General features: G+C 37.1%; 1 long non-coding RNA gene across 2 annotated transcripts in view; it reads left to right on the plus strand.

The window, feature by feature from the left end:
- The window catches only part of LOC125103204 (uncharacterized), a 37,146-nt gene extending 21,659 nt beyond the window's left edge, over positions 1-15,487 (plus strand). Inside the window, exons 3-4 of one of the 2 annotated variants that reach the window (XR_007128314.1) lie at positions 10,329-10,403; positions 15,024-15,487. This is a non-coding gene — a long non-coding RNA (uncharacterized LOC125103204). Of the gene's footprint in view, positions 1-10,328; positions 10,404-10,672; positions 11,405-15,023 lie in introns of those variants that run through there. The other variant, XR_007128315.1, reaches the window with a different exon arrangement.
- The last annotated feature ends 1,467 nt before the right edge of the window (positions 15,488-16,954 follow it).

The raw sequence follows: 16,954 nt of genomic DNA on the forward strand, positions 1-16,954 counted from the left end.
TGGTGTAAGGAAATGATCCAGTTTCATTTTTCTGCATGTGGCTGTCCAATTTTCCCAACAACATTTTTTGAAAAGACTGACTTTTTTCCATTGGACATTCTTTCCTGCTTTGTCAAGGATTAGTTGACCATAGAGTTGAGGGTCCATTTCTGGGCTCTCTATTCCTTTCTATTGATCTATGTGTCTGTTTTTGTGCCAGTACCATACTGTCTTGATGATGGCAGCTTTGTAATAGAGCTTGAAGTCTGGAATTGTGATGCCGCCAACTTTGGTTTTCTTTTTCAACATTTCTCTGGCTATTTGGGGTCTTTTCTGGTTCTATATAAACTTTAGGATTATTTGTTCCATTTCCTTGAAAAACATTGATGGTATTTTGATAGGGATTGCATTAAATGTGTAGATTGCTTTAGGTAGCATAGACATTTTCACAATATTTGTTCTTCCAATCCATGAGCATGGAACATTTTTCCATTTCCTCAATTTCTTTCATGAGTACTTTATAGTTTTATGAGTATAGATTCTTTGCCTCTTTGGTTAGGTTTATTCCTAGGTATCTTATGGTTTTAGGTGCAACTGTAAATGGTATTGACTCCTTAATTTCTCTTTCTTCTGTCTTGTTGTTGGTGTATAGAAATGCAACTGATTTCTGAGCATTGATTTTATATCTTGACCCTTTACTGAATTCCTGTACAAGTTCTAGCAGATTTGGAGTGGAGTCTTTTGGGTTTTCCACAGAAAGTATCATATCATCTGCAAAGAGTGAGAGTTTGACTTCTTCTTTGCCGATTTGGATGCCTTTTATTTCTTTTTGTTGTCTGATTGCTGATGCTAGGACTTCTAGTACTATGTTGAATAGCAGTGGTGATAATGGACATCCTGGCTGTGTTCCTGACCTTAGCAGAAAAGCTCTTAGTTTTTCTCCATTGAGAATGATATTCACTGTGGTTTTTTCATAGATGGCTTTGATGATATTGAGGTATCTACTCTCTATCCCTACACTGTGAAGAGTTTTGATCAAGAATGGATGTTGTACTTTGTCAAATGCTTTTTTCAGCATCTATTGAGAGTATCATATGGTTCTTGTTCTTTCTTTTATTAATGTATTGTATCACATTGATTGATTTGCGGATGTTGAACCAACCTTGCAGCCCTGGAATAAATCCCACTTAGTCGTGGTGAATAATCCTTTTAATGTACTGTTGGATCCTATTGGCTAGTATTTTGGTGAGAATTTTTGTATCTGTGTTCATCAAGGATATTGGTTGGCAATTCTCTTTTTTGATGGGGTCTTTGTCTGGTTTGGGAATCAAGGTAATGCTGGCCTCATAAAATGAGTTTGGAAGTTTCTATCCATTTCTATTTTTTGGAACAGTTTCAGAAGAATAGGTATTATTTTTCCTTAAATGTTTGGTCGAATTCCCCTGGGAAGCCATCTGGCCCTGGGCTCTTGTTTGTTGGGAGATTTTGGATGACTGCTTCAATCTCCTTACTGGTTATGGGTCTGTTCAGGTTTTCTGTTTCTTCCTGGTTCAATTTTGGTAGTTCATATGTCTTTAGGGATGCATCCATTTCTTCCAGATTGTCAAATTTGCTGGCGTATAGTTGCTCATAATATATTCTTATAATTGTTTGTATTTTTTGGTGCTGGTTATGATCTCTCCTCTTTCATTCATGATTTTATTTATTTGGGCCCTTTCTCTTTTCTTTTTGATAAGTCTGGCCAGGGGTTTATCAATCTTATTCTTTCAAAGAACCAGCTCCTAAAACAAACAAACAAACAAACAAACCCATCTCCTAGTTTTCTTGATTTGCTCTACTGTTTCATTGATTTCTCTTCTGATCTTTATTATTTTTCTTCTCCTGCTGGGTTTAGGCTTTATTTGCTATTCTTTCTCCAGCTCCTTTAGGTGTAGGGTTAGGTTGTGTACTTGAGACCTTTCTTGTTTCTTGAGAAAGGCTTGTATCGCTATATACTTTCTTCTTAGGACTGCCTTTGCTGTGTCCCACAGATTTTGAACAGTTGTGTTTTCATTATCTTTTGTTTCCATGAATTTTTTCTATTCTTTTTTAATTTCCTGATTGAACCATTCATCCTTTAGTAGGATGCTCTTTAGCCTCCATGTATCTGGGTTCTTTCCAACTTTCCTCTTGTGATTGAGCTCTAGCTTCAGAGCATTGTGGTCTGCAAATATGCAGAGAATGATCCCAATCTTTTGGTACTGGTTGAGACCTGATTTGTGACCCAGGATGTGATCTATTCTGGAGAATGTTCCATGTGCACTACAGAAGAATATGCATTCTGTTTCTTTGGGATGGAACGTTCTGAATAGATCTGTGATGTCCATCTGGTCCAGTGTGTCATTTAAGGCTTTTATTTACTTATTGATCTTTTGCTTGGATGATCTGTCCATTTCAGCGAGGGGGCGTTAAAGCACCCTACTATTATTGTATTATTGTCAGTGTGTTTCTTTGGTTTTGTTATTGATTGGTTTATATAGTTGGCTGCTCCCATGTTAGGGGCATAGATCTTTAAAATCGTTAGATCTTCTTGTTGGAAAGGCCCTTTGAGTATGACATAGTGTCCTTCCTCATATCTTATTATAGTCTTTGGCTTAAAATCTAATTTATCTGATATAAGGATTGCCACCCCAGATTTCTTTTGATGCCCATTAGTATGGTAAATTGTTTTCCACCCCCTCACTTTAAATTTGGAGGTGTTTGGGGGTTTAAAATGAGTTTCTTGTACATAGCATATTGATGGGTTTTGTTTTTTTATCCATTCTGCTAGCCTGTGTCTTTTGATTGGGGCATTGAGCCCATTTACATTCAAGGTAACTATTGAGAGATACGAATTTAGTTCCATCATATTGCCTGTAAGGTGACTATTACTGTATATAGTCTCTGTGCCTTTCTGGTCTACTACTTTTAGGCTCTCTCTTTGCTTAGAGGACCCCTTTCAATATTTCCTGTAGGGCTGGTTTGGTGTTCACAAATTCTTTTAGTTTTTGTTTGTCCTGGAAGCTTTTTTATCTCTCCTTGTATTTTCAATGATAGCCTAGCTGGATATAGTATTCTTGGCTGCATGTTTTTCTCAACTAGTGCTCTGAATATATCATGCTGGTTCTTTCTGGCCTGCCAGGTCTCTGTGGATAACTCTGCTGCCAAACTAATATTTTTACCATTGTATGTTACAGACTTCTTGTCTGGAGCTGATTTCAGGATTTTCTTTGTTGGTAAGACTTGTAAGTTTTACTATTAGATGATGGGGTGTGGACTTATTTTTATTGATTTCAAGGGGGGTTCTCTGTGTCTCCTGGATTTTGATGCTTGTTCCCTTTGCCATATTAGGGAAATTCTCTACTATAATTCTCTCCAATATACCTTCTGCCCCCCTCTCTCTTTCTTCTTCTGAAATCCCAGTCATTCTAATATTGTTTCATCTTATGGTATCACTTATCTCTTGAATTCTCCCTTTGTGGTCCAGCGGTTGTTTGTCTCTCTTGTCTCTTTTGCTCAGCTTCTTTATTCTTCATCATTTGGTCTTCTGTATCATTAATTCTCTCTTCTGCCTCATTTATCCTAGAAGTAAGAGCCTCCATTCTTTACTGCACCTCATTAAAAGCTTTTTTGATTTCAGCTTGGTTAGATTTTAGTTCTTTTATTTCTCCAGAAAAGGGATTTTATTTCTCCAGACAGGGTTTCTCTAAAATCTTCCTTGTCTTTTTTGAGCCCAGCTAGCACCTTGAGAATCATCATTCTGAACTCTAGATCTGACATAGTCCCAATGTCTGTATTGATTAGGTCCCTAGCCTTTGGTACTGCCTCTTGTTCTTTTTTTTGTGGTGACTTTTTCTGCCTTATCCAGATAAGAATATATGAATGAGAGAATAAAATACTAAAAAGGTGCCAAAGACCCCAGAAAAATGTATGCTTACCAAATCAGAAGAGACCCCCAAATTGGGGGGAGAAGAAAGGGAGTAAAAAAATTTTTTTTTAATTTTTGTATATGTATAATAAATTTTATATAAATATGTATAAATAAAAAAGTATAAATTTTGTATATGTATACTCTCTCTCTATATATATATATAATATATATATATATATATAATATATATATATATATATATTAGACTGGTGAATAGAACAGAGCCACCCACTTGATACTTGATTTTGGGTGTATTTTGGTTTCTTAGAAGAAACTACCTCCCAAAATTTTAAAGAAAGAAAAATTATATATATACAAAAATAATAGTAAACATGATGAATGTATAGAATATGACTGTAAAGATGACAATTTAAAAAGAAGTTCTAAAAAAGGAATTGATAAGATAAGTTTGTTGGAAAAAGAAAGAAAAAGAAAGTGGAGAGAATTTGCTCAGGCTGGAGACTAGAACAAAGCCCTGTGCTAAATTTAGGGTATATTTTGATCTATTAGAAGAATTGTATCCCAAAAATATACATATAGGTTATATGTATAACCTATATATGTATACACAAAATAAAGTTAAATACAATATGTATCTAAATTTATGTTAGATACAAATACAAAAATAAAGTTAGATACAATGAAGGATATAATATGACTATAATAATGAAGGCTCAAAAAAATTTTTTAGAAAGGTATCGTTACGATAAACTAGTTAAAAAACATTAAAAGAGGAAAGAGGAAAAGTTTAAAAAATTAGAATAAGAAAAAAGTAAAATTTAAAAAATTTAATTAACTTCACAAGACTAAAGAATCATGGGGAGAAAGCCATGAATTCCATGCTTTGCTTTCCCCTTCTCTGGAATTCCACTGCTCTCTTTGATCAGTAAGCTTGGTCTTGGCTGGATGTTCTTGCTGATCTTCTGGGGGAAGGGCCTGTTGTAGTGACTCTCAAATGTCTCTGCGGGAGGCAGAATTGCACCACCCTTGCCAGGGGCCGGGCTAAGCAATCTGCTCATGTTCACTGTCTGGAGGTTTTGTTCCCTGAACACTTTCCATAGAGCTCTGGAGGACAGGAATGAAGATGGCGGCCGCCCAGTCTCCAGCCCAGAGGAGCTGAGAGATCAGGCCCTGCTCCTCAGTGTGCCCTCAGAGAAAAGCTGTCAATCCCTCCTGTCTCCCTGGTCTCCTACCCCGCTCTGAGCTCACCTGGCCTATGACCGAGCATTTCTATCTCTGGCCCACAGCCTGCTTGACGTCTCCAAACCCAGCAGATTCCTACCGCGTGTTCCTGAGTTGCTTCTCCTGGAGGAGGAATGTAAGTTTCCTGAGATCTGCCACTTGTGGGGTTCCTGCTCAAAGAGCAATGGCCCAATTGTGTCACAGATCATAGTTTAAGGGAACCCCAAGCTGAGAGCTCACTCCTCAGCTCCATCTCTGCTGCCAGCTTCCGTGTTCTGATACCTGGCAACTCTGCCACACTCAGACACCTCTGATCCTTCTGTGACTCCATGGTACCTGAGACCACACTGTCCCTGTGAGGGTTCCACCCCCGCTTAGCCTCTGGATCACCATCCCTCAGTGGAGCAGACTTCTAAAAGTTCGGATTTTGTGCTCCATTGCTCCACCACTTGCCAGGAGCCAGTCCCTCCCTGCCACGGTCTGTCTCCCTGTAGCTTTGGATTCACTTCTCTGCATGTCCTACCTTTCAGAAAGTGGTCAATTTTCTGTTTCTAGAATTGCTGCTCTTCTTCTCTTCCATCTCCTATTGGGTTTGTATGTGTTTGGAATGGTTTGATAACTATCTAGCTGAACTCCTGTGACCTGATGTCTTCTCAGTCTGCTACTCCTCTGCCATCTTGACTCTCCATTTGTCAAGTTTTATACCATTTTTTGTGAGGCGAACATGATAACCACTACACTACGGAAACAAGTTTTATACCATTTTTTGGATGGCCTCCAGTTTTTGCCAAATTATTTCCTCTAATGTTCTCTTCAGTCACAGTGCATTCAGAATATTTTCAAAGTGCAATCCACACAACAATTAATCTGGAGTGTTCTGCATCTGCCCCAAATTGGAGACTCACTTGTTTACGATTCATCTGTTCAATGGTCCACATCTACTTTCTTTTTAGCATTACAGGGAATGAATTTTCTTGGACTTAGATGAATGTGAGTCATCTTTGGGTTAATCTGCTCCATCTGGGTATAGATTCCAACTTCTTCATGGTTTATTCATTCATTCAAAAAATATTTACTGGTTGATTACAGAGTCCTCAAAGTAGTGTCTGAGGAGCTCGGTGTACAGTGGGAAACAACAACCAGGATCTCTGCTCTCAGAAGACTTATGATCTAAGCATCCCAGATCATGCCAACTATGAACTTCTAGAATCAAGGAGGTAGGGATTAGCTGAAAGGGTGGATGTGCTTTTTAAAAGTTCAGTGCAATTTCCTCATTTGTCTTAACAAATAAATGACCTTCATCTGGCTTCCCTGGGAATCCACCTCCTTAAAGAAAGAAGAGAATATATTACAAGTGGGATTCAAAGAGAAATACTGTGGGAACATTCAGTTTCTGACATCTCAAGGGGTTACACAGCATAAGCCAAGCAACCTAAACCATTTTCTTGAACGAAAATTTCTCAAATTCTTGTCCTTTAGTGTGGCACCAGCCAAGCTTGAAGAACCTAGTCCATACAGTTCATCTAAGTGGAGAGAGGGGATCCTTTCCAACGAGAAGCTTGATGTAGAATGCCACAACCGGGAAAGACTTGGGGGGAAAAAAAAAACAAAACAAAAAACAAAGAGAAACAAATAAAAAGAGTTGCACTTATACCGCACATTCAGGTTATAGTGTGAGTGAAATTTGCTATCAGGCTACCTGAACATTAAAGAAACAAAAACTATAATCACCGAAAATATTAGAACTGTATCTAAAGTTCAACCAGAACAAAGTCCTTAGCCTCAGCCTGACTTATTCAGAATCTTGGAATATATCTTGGGGGTAACTCTTCAGGGTCCACCCTCCTAAAACTCATTCTCCTACCTAGACTCTGCATAGAGTATTTTACGGTGGAAATTACCAGATGGTTCCACCTGCCTTTTACCAGTCCAAACCTTACTCATCCGTTCCTTGGGCAAGGATTTGCAACCAAATTCTTGTTCAAGTGCTTGCCTTGACTCAAGGCTCTTTTTTTAGAGTAAATACTGCCTTTGCACCGACACCCTGTTATCAGCTGTTGTGCACAAGTCTGGTAGCCCCTTTTCTGGGCTAGCATACCAGTTAGGATACTAAATTTGCATAACAGAATGTCGTCTTTGCCACCTGCACACCTGTTACCTAAAGCATATGGCTCTCTCTTTAATCAACAGCACAAAACAGAGGCTCTACAAGCACTCCTAGGAGATTTCAGTCCTGCTTCTGATCCAGCCCTTGGCAATAGCTTGCTGGAAACATCTGATATTTGAAGGAGAGACTAGAAGACATGCTAACTACACATTCTTCTAGGTACCTAAGTAAAACATTTCCCTGTTAAGTGTAAATATTTCAAAAACAATGTACCTGGATGCTTTTCTGTGATCTACCCTCCCCCCATAGAAGCTCTTGCACTAAAATGGATTATGATGGAGGTAAACACAGATTTACGTGTGGTCTATTTCAGCATCATTTGCAACTCTGTATCTGATGAGCACCTTTGAAAACGCAAGATTTGCAGAAAGCTGGAGGAGCCCCTGTCCCTCTCGAATGTGTGGAGTCCTGGTGTGGTTCTCAGGTGCCTAGCTCTGAACCTCTTTTTTTTGTGTGAAAAATAAACATCTGAATTTTTCAAACCACTGTTATTTCGAGATTTTTCTGTTACATGCAGTGAGAGTCGTGAACAATCACAATCCTAAAAATCCTTTTGGTGTTCATTACTTCATTAAGCAATTTTTTTTATCACCCCAAATATGCTAGGCACCCTTCTAAGTATCTACAAATGGATAAAATATGGTCCCTATGCTGAAGGAACAAAGAAAATAATATATAACACAAGCCATGTATGTAATTGTATTTATTTATTTATTGAAAATATACACCTTTATTTATTTACTTTACAGGCAGTTTAAGTCCTTAAGGGGTACGGCATCTCACAGATTCTGCAGCCAATGGCTTTGGCAGAAAGATTCCTTTGGAATTCGGCATGAGCCTTGCCACTGTTTCCATAAGCATAAGTTACTTTTCCCCACATCGCTGTTTTGTTCCGTTTGCCAACAGGAGTCACTGTGTTGTCCTCTGCGTTGTACATGTAAGTGCATCTCTTGCCTAGAAAGAATTCAGTGTCATCTCGAGCATAAACATCTTCAATTTTAAGAAGAGCTGTGTGCTCCCGCTGGTTCTGGAGACCCTTGCTTATAGCCAGCAAACATGGCCTTGGACCACAGCCTTCCACACACATTTGTTGTTTTAGTTCTGTTCCCCAGGGGGACCCCACAGGCTCCAAGATGGTGGAAAGGGTACCACATGTATGATTTAAAATTTTCTGGTAGCCACACTTAACAACAAGCAAAAGTAGCAGGTAAAACAGATTGAATTATTTATTTTCTTTAACCCAGTATATCACAAATATTACTACTAAATCAATATAAAAATAGAGTAGTGATATTGACGCATTAGCAGATAGAGGTTTTGAGAAATGGGAAAATCATTGGAAATGCTGTCTTCATTTTGTTGGTTTCCTTTCTTATGCAAATGCTTTTTGGTTTGCTGTGGTCCCATTTGTCTATTTTTGCTTTTGTTGCTTATGGTTTTGATGGCGTATCTAAAAAATCATTGCCAAGACTAATGTCAAAGATTTCCATCTATGTTTTCTTCTAAGAGTTTTACAGTTTCCAGTCTTATGTTTAAGCCTTTAGTTCATCATTTGTTAGAGACTATCCTTTCCCCATTGGGTGTTCTTGATACCCTGGTTGAGGCTTAGTTCTGTTTGAGTTTACTTTTAGACTTCTCTTCCATTGGTCCATATGTCCGTCTTAATGCCGGTGCTGTGCTGGTTTAATTACAGTAGCTTTGTAATATATTTTGAAATAAAGGAGTGTGATACCTCTAGCTTTGTTCTTCTTTCTTAAGATGGCTTTGAATATTTGGGATCTTCTGTGTTTCCATATGAATTTCAGGATTGTTCTTTATATTTTTTATAAAAAAATACCATAAGGATTTTGATGGGGATAACATTGCATCTGTAGATTGCTCTGGGTAGTATGGATATTTTAAAGATAATAAGTCTTCCAATTAGCGAACATAGAATATCTTTCCATTTATTTGTGTGTTTTTTTCTTCTTTTTTTTAATTAAAATTTTATTTATTTATTTGACAGATAGAGATCACAAGTAGGCAGAGAGGCAGGCAGAGAGAGAGAGGAGGAAGCAGGCTCTCCACTGACCAGAGAGCCCAATGTGGGGCTCGATCCCAGAACCCTGGGATCAGGACCCAAGCTGAAGGCAGAGGCTTTAACCCACTGAGTCACCCAGGAGCCCCTGTGTGTGCGTGTGTGTGTGTGTTTTAAGATTTTATTTATTTATTTGTCAGAGAGAGAGAGAGCGAGCACAAGCAGAGGGAGTGGTAGGCAGAGGGAGAAGTGGGATCCCTGATGATCAAGGAGCTGGATGTGGGACTCACTTCCAGGACCTGGGATCATGACCTGAGCTGAAGACAGATGCTTAACAACTGAGTCACCCAGTCATCCTTCATTTATTTGTGTTTGTAAAATAAAATTTTCACCCTTGTACACTGTTAGTGGGAATGTAAAATGGTACAGCCACTATGGGAAATAGTATAATGTTTTTTCAAAAAATAAAAAAAATAGAACTAACGATATTCATTGCAGCATTCTTCACAATAGCCAAAGTAGGGAAACAATCCCAATGTATATCAATAGATAAATGAAGAAAGAAAATGTGCATATATATACAGGGAAATATTATTTAGCCTTTAAAAAGAAGGAAACCCTACCACGTGTGACAAAATGAATGAAACTGAAGAACATTATGCTAAATGAAATGGGCCAGTGACAGGACAAATACTGCATGATTCTGCTTATATGAGGTACCTAAAATACTCACACTTACAGAAGCAGAGAGTAGAATGTTGGTTGCAAGGGGTTAGGGGAGGGGGAAATGGGATTTTGTTCAACAGAAATAAAGTTTCAATTCTGTAAAATGAGAAACTTTTGGAAATCTGCTGCACAATACCATGTCTTAGGCAACAATATAGGGTTGTACACTTAAAAATTTTTCAAATAGATCTCATGTTAAATATTCTTATCAAAATTTTTAAAAGTGGAAAATACTAGTATTGAGATATTTTACATCTTTTTTTCTTAAACCAGGCCTTCAAAATCCAGTGTATATTTTATATTTATAGCACATCTCAATTTGGACCAGTTCATTTCTAGTGCTCAAGGGCATACGTGACTAACATTAAACAGTGCATATCTAGGTGAGTATATATATATGTGTGCACACACAATCCAATGTGTAGATATTACTTTCAATTATTTCTGTTATTAAGTATTATAATTTACCAGTTCTTTCAAACTATATAGTTAGTTATATATATTTCAGTTATATATAACTATATATAGTGTATATACATACATATATGTATATACATGTATATATATGTATATGTATATGTATGTATGCATTTGCATGAATTTGGGGGAAATCATGATGTAATTTTTAACTTAATTTTCATTTTTTCCTCAGCTCCACTATTTCCTACCTGTGACTTCTGCTCCCTTGTGGAGATAATTACTTTCAACTCTTCTGTTTCTTTTTATATGTATCATAATATTTTTAAACAATAGGCTTACACTACTATTTTATGATTTTTACATTTAACCAATCCTTGTCTTTCTTTTATGGAGATGAAAATTTAACTCTCTTATACTTTCTCTCTTATACATGTACACATACATACTTTCTTTTTTTTCATGTTCCCAGTAATCAGTATTATGTTTAAATTATTCAAATTGGGATAGAGAATGTGATATATTTACTGTCTCATACAAATTTTTGTTTTTCTAGAGTTTATAATTGCCTTAGTGTTTTCATGTGGTTTTCTATAATATCATGACTTTTTCCTCTTAGCATTCCTACATAGATATAAAATAAACTATCTTAGCATGGGTGAGCCATAAGCAATTGTAATTATTTTGTTTTTTCCTCATCAATATCTCTTGTGGAATTCTCTAACCACCTGATATAATGTGAACTTGACCCCTGAGCCTCAGACATAGCTTTCATCCTGGATCTTTTTTTCATCACAGCACTAGGATGTCCTTTTGATCCTGTTTTCCTCTCCTGTTGCTTGGATCTATTACTGTCTTCCTCTTTATTGGTTTACTCTCTTGCTTGGGTAGAACATATCCTCCTGTCACTTCATGAGACAAGGATATATGTAAAGTGGACTTTTGAGATCTTGTGTGCTACAACACATTCTATTTCCTTCTGATCCTTGGTTAATAACAGCTTTTTGAGTATAATTCTAGGTTGAACTGATTTTTCCCTCAGAATTTTCAAAATACCATTTTGTTATATGATAGCTACTGATTTTGCAGTTCAAAAATCTAGCTCCAAATGATTAGTAATCACTGGTCTTGATCTTCTCTTTCCTCTAGCAGTCTTTGAGTTTACTTCTTTTTCCAGGTTCTAAAATTTCACTATTATATGAGTTGATGAGTTTTTTCTTCATTTGTTTCAGGCTTCAATGGACCCTTTAAATCTGTAAATACGTTTTTCAGTTCTTGAAATTTTTCTTGTGTAATTTATTTGATATCTTCCTTTCATTTCTCTATTTTTTTGATTACTAGAACTTTTATTAATCTATCAAAATCCCCTAATTTACTTTTCTATTTTCCATATCAGTATCCCCTTATTATACTTTCTGAGAGATTTCCCCAAATTTATCTTCTAAGCCTTATATTTAATTTCTGTTATTCCATGTTAACAATTTTCAAAAACTCATGTTGATTCAATTCCACCAACATTTATGGAGTATCTCTTATTATAAGTTACTATATTTGGGGCTGGTTGTGGGGGAAAAAACAAAAATAAAAATATCTCTCAATTTGAAGATCTTATCATCTATAAAGATATGCACAAGTATTTATAAAATAAAAGCTACTTTAATTTGATTCAACAAATCTGAAGTAGGGAAGGAAGAAATGTCATCACTATTATTCTCATTTCTAAATCAGAACTGCAACTAATGAGCACATCAGCAAGTTAATTAAAATATATTACTAGTGATCACATTGAGAAACCTGGCAAATTTTCCTTTCAGATGGATAATACTCAAGGTAAAACTCTGATTGACATTAGTTCAGTAATTCTAATATATGTCTCATAGGCCATGATAGATATAATGAGTATAAAGTTAAATTCTGAAGAAAATCTATCCCATCCTGTTACAGAATATTTTGAGATCAAATAATAAAACTCTTTAAAAGTATGTAGGATATTCAACTACTGGCACACCCTACATGAAGACATCACTCAATTGGTTTTTGTCCTGGTTAAAAAAAGAATCCTCTAACCAAGGTCATATATGGGATTATTCACAAGTCTTGAATCTAGTAATAGGATGGATAATGGGAAGGCAAGAAGGGATATTTCACAGTTTTGACTCAAAATGTCTGAGCAGCATTTATAATAGAGCAACATAAAAGAATTGCTGTTTGACACAAACAGCAGGGGAATCCAATCCACTTGCCCAGAATTATGAAAGAAGACAGGGTTCTAGAACAGGAAGTTAGAAGTCAAGGCAGTATTGCTTTGAGCTAACCCATTCAAATAAACAGTAGCTTTTCTTCACCCTACTCCCAGCTTTATTGAGATATAATTGACATATAACATTACATAAGTTTAAGGTGTACAGTGTGTTGATTCAATACACTTATAATATTACAAAATGGTAACCACCATAGAGTGGCTAACACCCCCATCCTGTCACATAATTACCACTTCTCTTTTGTGGTGAGAACATTTAAGATTTATTCTCTTAACAATTTTCAAGTACATAATACAGTATTATTAACTATAATCACCATGCTTTATGTTAGACCCCCAGAACTTACTCATCTTAAAACTGGAAGTTAATATTCACTGGCCAGCATCTCCCCATTTCCCCCACCCTTCCCCAGCCCCTGATCACCACCATTCTGCTCTCCAGTCTTATGAGTTCAGCTTTTTAGATGCCATAATATGTTATACACTATTTGTCTTTCTCAGACTTATTTCATTTAGCATAATGACAGCACATTCCATCCATGTTGTCACAAATGGCAAGATTTCCTTCTTTCTTGTGGCTAAATAATATTAAAAAAAATATATATATATATATGTATGTAACATATATGTATAGTATATGACTAGGCAATATATACTATATATAATATATAACATATATTATATATATTACAATAATGTAATATCTTCTTAATGCAAACATCCCACTGATGGATACTTAGGTTGTTTCCCTATCTTGGCTATTGTGAGTAGTGCTGCATTGAGCATGGGAATGCAGATATCTCTTCAATATCATGTTTTCATTTCCTTTGGATATATACACAGAAGTAAGATTGCTGGATCATATGGTAGTTCTACTTTTAACTATTTGAGCAACCTTCATAGTGCTTTCTACTGTGGCTGGACCAGTTTACATTCCTATCTTCTTATTGGTAGTGCATAAGGATTCCCTTTTATCCACATCCTTGCCAGCACTTGTCTTCTCTTGTCGTCTTGATGATAGCCCTTCTAACAGGTATGAGGTGATAGTTCACTGTGGTTTGGATTTGCATTTCTCTGATGATGAGTGATGTTGAGTACCTTTTCATATGTATGTTGAACATTTGAATGTCTTCTTTGGAAAAAATGTCTATTCAGGTCTTTGGCCCATTTTTAAAATCAGATTATCTGAGGTTTTTTTGCTATTAAGTTGTATGAGTTCTTTTTATATTTTGGGTATTAACCCCCTATCGGAGATATGATTTGCAGCCATTTTCTCCCATTCCAAAGGCTACCTTTTCATTTTATTGATTGTTTCTTTTGCTGTGCACACGCTTTTTAGTTTGATGTAATTTTTCCTCTCTCTGTGTGTGTGTGTGCACGCGTGCCTGCCTGTGCGTGTTCCACACCACCAAGCCAATCTCTGACATTAGCTGGGTGTCCTACAATTTAATTCAGACACTATTTACCCAGAGTACCTGGAGATATCTCACAGGTTACAGGCTCAGCCCTCCAACACTGTCCCTCCCCCCGCCACACACTTCAGGCACCAATCCCAAATCCAGGTAGTTCCCTGAGCTTCTAACCCCCCGGCTATAGATCAGGTTCCAGCAAACCACTCCTTGGGTTAAATTAATTTGCTAGAGCAGCTCCCAGAACTCCAAGAAATATATTACTTATTTGAGTACTGGTTTATTATAAAAAGATATAATTCAGGAATAGCCATATGGAAGAAATGCTTAGGGCAAGATATGGCTCAGAGCTTCCATGCTGTCTCTAGGCATGCCACTTTCTGAGCCCCTCCACAGGTTCACCGACCTGGAAGTTCTCTGAATCTTCTCTCTTTAGGTTTTCATGGAGGATTTGTTATAGAGCATAGTTGATTAAATCATCAGCCATTCAAGACTGAACTCAGTCTATGGCCCCAGTACCCCATCCCAGATTTCAGTGTGGGACTGAAAATTCCAACCCTCTAACCACATGGTTGGGCCCTTTGGCAATCTGTCCACATCCTTAGGTGAGCTAAGGGGTTATCCAAAAGTCACCATTTACATAACAGTAGACACCTTTTTATGTCTCTCATAACTTAGGAATTTCCAAGGGTTTTGGAGTTCTATGCTAAAAAAAAGGGTAAAGACCAAATTCTTCATTATAAGCCACAATATCAGAGTCTTCAATACATTTCAAGTTAATTTTCATGAATGGTATAAGAGTCTAATTTCATTTTTCTGCATCTATTATCCTGTTTTCCCAACACCATTTTTGAAGAGACTATCCTTTCCCCATTGAATATTCTTGGCTCCTTAAATAACAACTTTTCATGCCCTAGGGTCCAGAAGCAAAAGCCAGCTGAAACTGGTGGATGCGAACATTGTTTTGTCTGCAGATATAAAAGATGCTTCCCCAAGGGCTATGCTGGCATTTGACAATGCTAAAGAAAGCCTAACTGTTCTGCGACTATTATTCCTCCTTGGACTCTTCAATTTCAAGGGCACATCATCCCCAGGTCCAAGTTTTGGGAGTAGCTGCAAGTGATACAGCACATAACTTTATTAAATGGTTTGGTCATGATCTTTAGCACCATGTCTGTTACAGCAAACAAAGTTCTGTTGAGGAATAAATCCACAGTAGGGCAGTGGACAGCAAAATGAACGGTGTTCTTGCATGCCTAAAATAAATAGGTCATAACAACCCATTTCATTGGCTTAACCAATTCAGACCTCTATAAGGCTGATCCAATCCTCTGTGTAGTGTTTTTTTTTTTTTAAATTCAATTTGAAGATCTAATTGGCTTTATAAAATGATTCATGAATCAGGCAGAATCACATCTTAAAAGTAGGGAGACAATCCAAAGTGCTCCCAAAAGGGAAAGGTTTTTAAAGGCAGGAAGTTATAAACAGAAAGAAGGGATTATTTCAGGTGAGGCCACCTTCATTTGGGGACCAAAGGGTCGTATGTGGATTATCTCTCCTCTTCCTTTGGGGAATGAAGAAGACCCATGTGACTGATCACATTATTGGTACTGACCAGAAAATTCTTGACTGACCAGTTAAGAATACATATCTGGGGGAGGTTGGAAGTGCAGTTAAGTTAGGTTTGAAGCCTCAGTTTGGTGACTTGGCCCAAGTGACACCATTTTGCATCTGTGGTTTTCTTTTGAATAGTGTCCATTGGCTAGTTACATGACATAAGAAACCAAATGGTTCATGTGCTTAGTAGATTTCTTCATTGAAAATGTCATCTTTGTATCTCAAGAGCCTAACACAGTGTCTGGCACAGCATAAGTGCTCCATAAATATTTGTTGGATAAATGAGCTCTAAGAAGTCTTGGACTAAGCAATTTGGTTCTCTTCTCACTACCTACTGTGCTAAAAATCTCCTTGGCTGATTCTATATGACACTTAGGAGACCTTTCTTGTTTTTTTACATTTCATATAAAAAAGGTTCAAAGAAAAAAGCTGAATAGTACTTCGGCATATATTTATGGAACACCTGCCATGTTCAAGGCACTGTTGGGGAAAGAAAACTCTAAGGCAATGTTTTCCCTACAATCGCTTAAAGCCTCAAAGAAAAAATAAGATATGAATATGGAAATGCATTCTCAGAATTACAGAATTTCTAACTAATAAATGCAGCCATATGAAATTGGTATGCCTCAAATATTGCATATGAATTACAAAGTAAGTCTCCTGCTTGTTGAATGCTTCAAGTTGTTGAATGTTGAGACCGAATAACCCTGAGCCATCCCTGGCCATGAGTAATGGTCTTATTTTCAGAGTTTTCCTTACTAGGTACAAGTACTCCCCAGTTTTTGAAAGCTTGCATTACACACTTTGCTTTTAGGAAGGGCCTACACTGGTATCTGCTTTCACTAACCAAAAGATACCTTGAGACCATTTCGTTTATAAGAAAAAAGGCAAAAAGTGAAAATAGCGTTCAGCAGGTTTTGCAGGGAGCCGTGATAGAGGCAGCAGGCCCCTGAGCTGCAAGAATTGATCCCCCCACCCCTCACCCAGGCTCCTTCTCCCACCACCCTCAGCCTCTCCGCATTGAGCCTCCATAGCTGTGAACCGTGTCTGGGAACATCTGTGCTTCACATCTATTTATTTTGTGCATCTATTAGCAAGATGTGTCCTAACGTATCAGGAAAGGATAAGAGACATTATTTGGGGGGGTCTGGAAAAGCTCAAAAGCGTTTACATACAAATGAATGGTAATTGCTTTTTCAAGTTGTGCCATTTTGGCTTACAAAAGGTTTCA

Source organism: Lutra lutra, chromosome 6, assembly GCF_902655055.1.
Source record: "Lutra lutra chromosome 6, mLutLut1.2, whole genome shotgun sequence".
Classification (NCBI taxonomy): Eukaryota; Metazoa; Chordata; class Mammalia; order Carnivora; family Mustelidae; genus Lutra; species Lutra lutra.